The 6,334-nt window shown below is 35.5% G+C and overlaps 1 long non-coding RNA gene across 1 annotated transcript; it reads right to left on the bottom strand.

The window, feature by feature from the left end:
- Positions 1-588: 588 nt before the first annotated feature.
- On the bottom strand, positions 589-2,385 carry LOC114825547 (uncharacterized). Its single transcript, XR_011581822.1, has 2 exons — positions 2,239-2,385; positions 589-1,293 (listed from the first exon to the last, which is right to left on the bottom strand). It is a non-coding gene; the product is annotated as an uncharacterized lncRNA (long non-coding RNA).
- Between the last annotated feature and the right edge of the window lie 3,949 nt (positions 2,386-6,334).

The following is a 6,334-nucleotide window of genomic DNA, read 5'->3' as shown; positions in this document are numbered from 1 at the left end:
TTACTTATGCGAAGTGTCTACAAAACTCGAAAGACCAACAATAACTCAAAAATGCAAAAGCTTGCCTTCTCGAGGGCAAGATGTCTGTGAATAATTCACTACAACTGTCAATTAAAAACACACGCATACCCTCAAAGCAAAAACACCACCAGTTCAAGCAAATCAAATCAAAGCAAAACATCGATCCAAATCAATACGCACTGCACATATATGACATTCCAAGACGAGTACTTGCAAGGGACAGCCAAATGAAACACAGAAAACACCCAACAACAAAGCATATATATCCGCAACGACAACATAGTTATCTAGCTTAATTATTCCAAGACATTCGTGGGTCCACACCAACATATATATAACATAGCTATCTAGCTTAATTCTTCCTCCCTCCTCTTCTTCTTCTTGTTGCAGATGTGGGTTTCAAATTTTTTTTATTTTTTATTTTTTTTGTTGAGAAAATTCAGGTTTTTAAAAATAAAAAAAATTATTTTATTTGCCACGTGGCAGACATTTGGCAGCCACGTTAGCATTTAACAGATCAATAGATGGAAAATGTAACGGATGTATTATTTTGAAATAAAATAGTACTTAAGGTATGAAAGTGAAATGTTTTAAAGATGTTGTAAGGAATTGAAATAGACCTCAAACCTGAAGTATGAAAGTGTAATTTACCCAAGTATTATATATCCGCGACGACAACAGAGCTATCTAGCTTAATTATTCCAAGACATACGTGGGTCCACAACAACATATATATAACATAGAACACTAAAATGAAACGATAATTCAACAGTTGTTGCATACATGCACCCAGTCCTCCTCAGCTTCAGCAATCAGCAAGTGGTATATCATCGAGCAAACAGGGGTGCAAGGGCGCATCCCCTCCATTTTCCTCAAGTAGTTTTTTAAAATGCGGGCAGTCATTAAGCATGTGGGTACCAATCTCATAACAATAAACACACCGAAGGCGAACAGCACGCCCCCACTTTACTACATAGCCCTTGCCAACCTGAGTTACGCCTTTTGGGAGCCGTTTCCTCCAGGGGCACATATCATACCAGTGGTCAGGCTCAGAGCAAATTGCACAACTAGACGGCATAGAGGAAAATGTGCCTGGCTTGATTATGAGTTCATCAGCTAAGCATGTGGGATTATTGTCCTCCTTGAGAAAAGTTGGAACAGTATCCTTCTCCTCAAGCTGGAATTGAGTCTGAGAGTCTTGAGCAGCCTCCACTTTTGTGAGATGAGTCGTTGAGTCTTTAACAGAATCTTTTTCTTTATTCTTACCTGCATCTGTGTTTAAGAGAAAAGCATTGATACATTAATCAGTGGCGAACCAAAGATTTAGCTCAAAAAAAAAAAAAAAAAAAACAAATTACCTAAATATGTTTCAACAAATTATGAGAGTGAGGACATTCGAAACTTGAGACCACTTCAATATTAGAAAGAGAACAAACACCATATCAATAACTAGTAACTGGTAAGAAACCTAAAATATGAAGTAAAAAATTTTGACCTTTCACAATTGATAGCATTTTTAATAAGTTAATTTACAATTATCCAATAATGCATTTTAGTTTTCAACGGTATAGATTTGTTTTATGTGAACGCACAAATATTAACCTATAGTCTTATTAGCCTACAAGCTGTATCAACTACATAGTTAAAGTTAACTCTTTGTATATCCAAGTGAGGGGATAAGCTAAGTAAGCCAGAACATCTGGGTTCAGGCCCTTACTTGTATTCTCGATCTCACTCATTCAATCATCAAGTACTTTTTACTACTTCATGCTCAATTACGTTCTACACAGGTAATAAATAGCTACTTGAAATATTTCTGCACGAGTGGCCGGCCAGGCCAAATCAAACAGAACTGCGATACTTAATTGATTGAGAAAGGAGTATCTAGCTTAGTTACACAATTCGGTTTAAAATTCTACTCAGTAACTGGGAAAACCATTAAAGTTGCTATACTTAATTGATTGTAAAATAAATCTCTAGCTATTAATAATTAAACACCGAAAAAAATTGGGACCCTAATTAAATTCCAGCACCGGAATCCTAAAAACATATGCAGCCGCAATTGAAATGCATGAAACCCTAATTAAACATAATGCTGCTGCTAATCTTCCTCCTCACAAATCCTAAGAACAAAAATTGAAACAGATAATCGTCCTTCTCACAAACCCTATAAACTAAAATTGAAAAGCATACCAATACTAGGACTCTGAACCTCACCTCGGAGCTTCGTGGGTTGGGCCGGAATTGGACTCTCCCCCTCCGCGAGTTCTCCTGGTCCGCCTTCGAACCGGCGTTTCATGGTTTTGCGTTTGTCACAGAGAGAGAGAGAGAAGGGGGCACGAGTTTGGGTTTGGCGACAATTTTTGTTTATTTTTGTGAAGGAAGCCTTTAGGTACCGTTTGGTACTTGGGACGGGACGGAACGGAGTGGGACGAGGCATTCCGTCCCATGTTTGGTGCGCCTAAAAGGTGGAACGCACTGTTCCATGAGACGAGTTTTGGGTGAATTTTCGTTCTGCCTCACCCCCTGGAACGACTTGTTCCACATCCGTGGAACACAAAATTATAACACCTCCGTCTCCTTCTTGTTCCTCCTTGTTTCCATCCGAGGGCATCTTTGCTCCCTCTCCATTTCGTCCCGTCCTGTCCCGTCCCATTCTGTTCTGTCTCGTCCCGTCTGCATACGAAACGATACTAACGGATCCCATTTTAAAAAAAAAATAGGAACATCTTTTTTATCATTAGATTTGGCTTTAATGAAATTCTATGCTTGAGATTCTATGACCTGAGATTTAATCTCAGTTACAAAATTTCATTAAAGCCAAATCTAATGGTCAAGAGAATGTTCTATTTTTTTAAAAAAAAAATAAGGATCTCTTCCCTTAAAGGATCTGTTTTTGTGAAATAGTTTTGGGGATGGTTAAACTTTCAAGGATTTGACTATAATACCCTTCACACTTAACAGATTATGCTTTCTTTTACTTAGTTTCTATTTATTTATTTACTTATTTTGCGTGTAAAAATAATCATTGACCGTTTGTCAATTCAGAAAATTCTCAAACGCACAAAATGCGTGTCTTGTGTTTTTTTTTTTTTTTGTGGGTAAATTGCATTTTATCCTCTTAGGTTTCGGTGCAATTGTAACCTCATACAACATCTTTAAAACATCTCAATTTTATACATTTACTATTATTATATTTCAATTTCATACAATCATTACAAAGTCTGTTAAATTAACCGTTAAATGATGACATGTCAAATATGAGGTTTTCATTTGTGCTGACGTGACTACTATATTTGTGTCACGTGGCTAAACGCTCAATAAAAAATTTAGAATTATTCAAATAATTAATTAAAGAAAAGTAAAAAGAAAAAAAAAATGAAAAACCAAAAATCTCCTTCGTCTTCCCCACCCAAGCCCACCCCTTCCCCCATTAATTCTGCACCTTCTCAAACCCAAAATTTGCAAAAAATTGACCTTTCACAATTAATAGCATTTTTAATGTTAATTTACAATTATCCAATAATGCATTTTAGTTTCAACGGGATAGATTTTATTTTATGCGGGCTCGAGTGGGGGTCGAAAGGGGATTTTTGGTGTTTTTTGTTTGTTTGTTTGTTTTTTTTAACTTTTCTTTAATTTTTTTTTAATTTTTTTAATTAAGTGTTTAGCCACGTGGTATAAATGTGGCATTCACGTCAGAACAAATGAGGAACCCATATTTGTCATGTCATCATTTAACGGTTAATTTAATAGACTTTGTAACGATTGTATGAAATTGAAATGTTTTAAAGACGTTGTATGAGGTTGCAATTATATCAAAACCTGATGGGGTAAAATGTAATTTATCTTTTTTTTTTAACAATAGTATTAGACTAAGGGAGAGGCGGGGAGAGAGTTCTTACAATAGGTTTGCCATAATAATGTGATTCAACTTCGCCTTTGGCAAAAATTGAACCTAAGACTTCTCACTTACAAGTGAAAAAGAATATCACTACATCATAGTACTAAGTGGCAAATATGAGGAAATTATAAACAAAAGAAAACCCACAAAACTTTGAAATATCCAAAAAAAGAAAAACAATGCAAAAAGAATTAAAATAAAACGAGGAAAAGTAGGAAGTAGTTGATAACTAAATTACTATATTGTTTTTAAATTTATATGCATTTAATTAGGGTAAATCAGATAAATAGTCATGTGCTTATAAGGTATTCGGATAATAGTCTATTTGGTAAAAGAAATTTTGATATATACCCTTGTGGTAAAATCTCTTCCCCTCTGGACCTCTGATTCGCCTTAATCGTTGAACCCAATTTGTCCAATTCTTGCATTCCAACCTAGAAACCCAGTTTCCATCGACTCTTGAGATTGACGACAATCACCCAACACAGAAAGGAATGCTCTCCAAATCGATTCCCAATTTCCCACACCCTCTCAGTTTGGTTCTTCAATTGCCGTAGTTTGTTGTTGTGATTGAATTCCTCTTTTACGAATTCCAATTCTTGTTTTTGTTTTCAATTGTTGTTGTGATTGAATTGGGTATTCTCTTATTTGGATTTTGTTTACTATTTGAACTGTTTAATTCGTGATTTGTTCTATGCCAATTCAAATTGACCGTGGATTTGATTGGTTTGATTCAGTTCTTGCATCCAATTTATTAATTTTTTAATGTTCTTGAATTGTGCCAAGAAAATGTGGGTTTGGTAGGAATTTTGCATAAGCATTTGAGATATTGTAACTGGACCTCTAATTTTAGCAATTCTTTGATTATATGTTTGATGGGTAATTTGGTTTCGTATCAATATCAAAATGCTGCTTTGGTAGTAGACTGGAAAAGAAACCAGACACCTTTAACTTAAGCTTTCGACGGAAGAGGCTTTGAACTCGGATACAATGAGATTAATACGAAGAGGCCCTCGTCACGGAGGCAATCGATCACATGTGTGTAAGCATTTCTATAAAACTTATAAACCACAACCACAACAACTGGACACTAGGGTTACGATACAATTGCATCATGCAGAATATAAAGCATATTAGAAACTAATTACAGAAACACCTACTTGTGTTTGATGCCATAATTACAACGCAAGTCAGTCTTCTACTCCCACTACTCAATAGCTCCCTTACTGTATGAATAGCTTTCAGTATTTCTAGGGTTTTTCACGTATGGGAGCAGGGACTATAACTTCATATATATATCACTAGGGTTACACAACCAGCCTATTAACAGTTGTGTATCCTTATCGCCTTAATAATGAATGAGTCCTATCATGATTAAACATCTTTGCATTCAATCCTTATCAAAATTGCTTTAAGTTAGCTGCATGAAATAAGACTCCATAACCCTTACGAAGTTGAGACCAACTATACTATATGCGTCACAGTTAACTTGAAAACCAAGCTAACTGTTATTCAAGTAATATTAACTAACACTCATTGTCATTCACAAGAACTTTACATTCTCTCACTTGAATATCAATGAGAAATCTCAACTCATAAGGATTCATGGTGATCACTGAGCCTTCAAAATTTGCAACCAACTTTTCTTGACAACGGGTCACTAAAAATTTAATGTCGAACCAAAGAAAACAAAAAACAAATTGGTATGTTCTTTGCACTCCATGATTACAAGCACATAAAACTTAAAGCACAATGTTGTCATCAAAGTCATGATATCAAGAGCCATTAACCAAAAACAACAGCTCACAACATTAAGAACAAAAGCTATCAGAATAAAATATGAATGAGAATATCATAGCATATTAGATGTTGTTTGCAGATTGAATAAAACTACTAAGGTTATGAAGAACAACCATACATATATATAAGCATACCTATCACAGTCAATTGAGTACTTACTCCCACTCATTAGCTGCTTCAAAGGTCTCTTTAACACCCATGTTGAAAACATGGTTCTTAAATACTCCCACTGGTAGGGCTTTAGTCATGGGATCGGCCACCATAAGAGTTGTGCTTATATGCTGAATGTCGATGCTCCCTTTCTTAACTTCATCCCTCACCTTCAAATACTTCATGTCCATCAGCCTGTTTGCCAAAGATCTCTTATTGTTTTTAGAGAAAAAAACAGCTGCTTTATTGTCACAAAATAGCTTCAATGGTCTGTCAATGTTGTCCATAATTTCCAATCCTTTTATCATATTCCTCAGCCATATTGCCTGTTTGGTTGCTGTGTAGCAGCCAATGAATTCAGCTTCCATAGTTGACGATGCTATCGACTTTTGCTTGGCACTTTTCCACAATATCACACCACCAGCAAGTAGGAATAAATAACCATTAGTAAATTTCCTA

Source organism: Malus domestica, chromosome 06 (genome assembly GCF_042453785.1).
Source record: "Malus domestica chromosome 06, GDT2T_hap1".
Lineage (NCBI taxonomy): Eukaryota > Viridiplantae > Streptophyta > Magnoliopsida > Rosales > Rosaceae > Malus > Malus domestica.
Note: the sequence above shows the minus strand (reverse complement) of the source record. Positions and strands in the feature narration are given on the sequence as shown.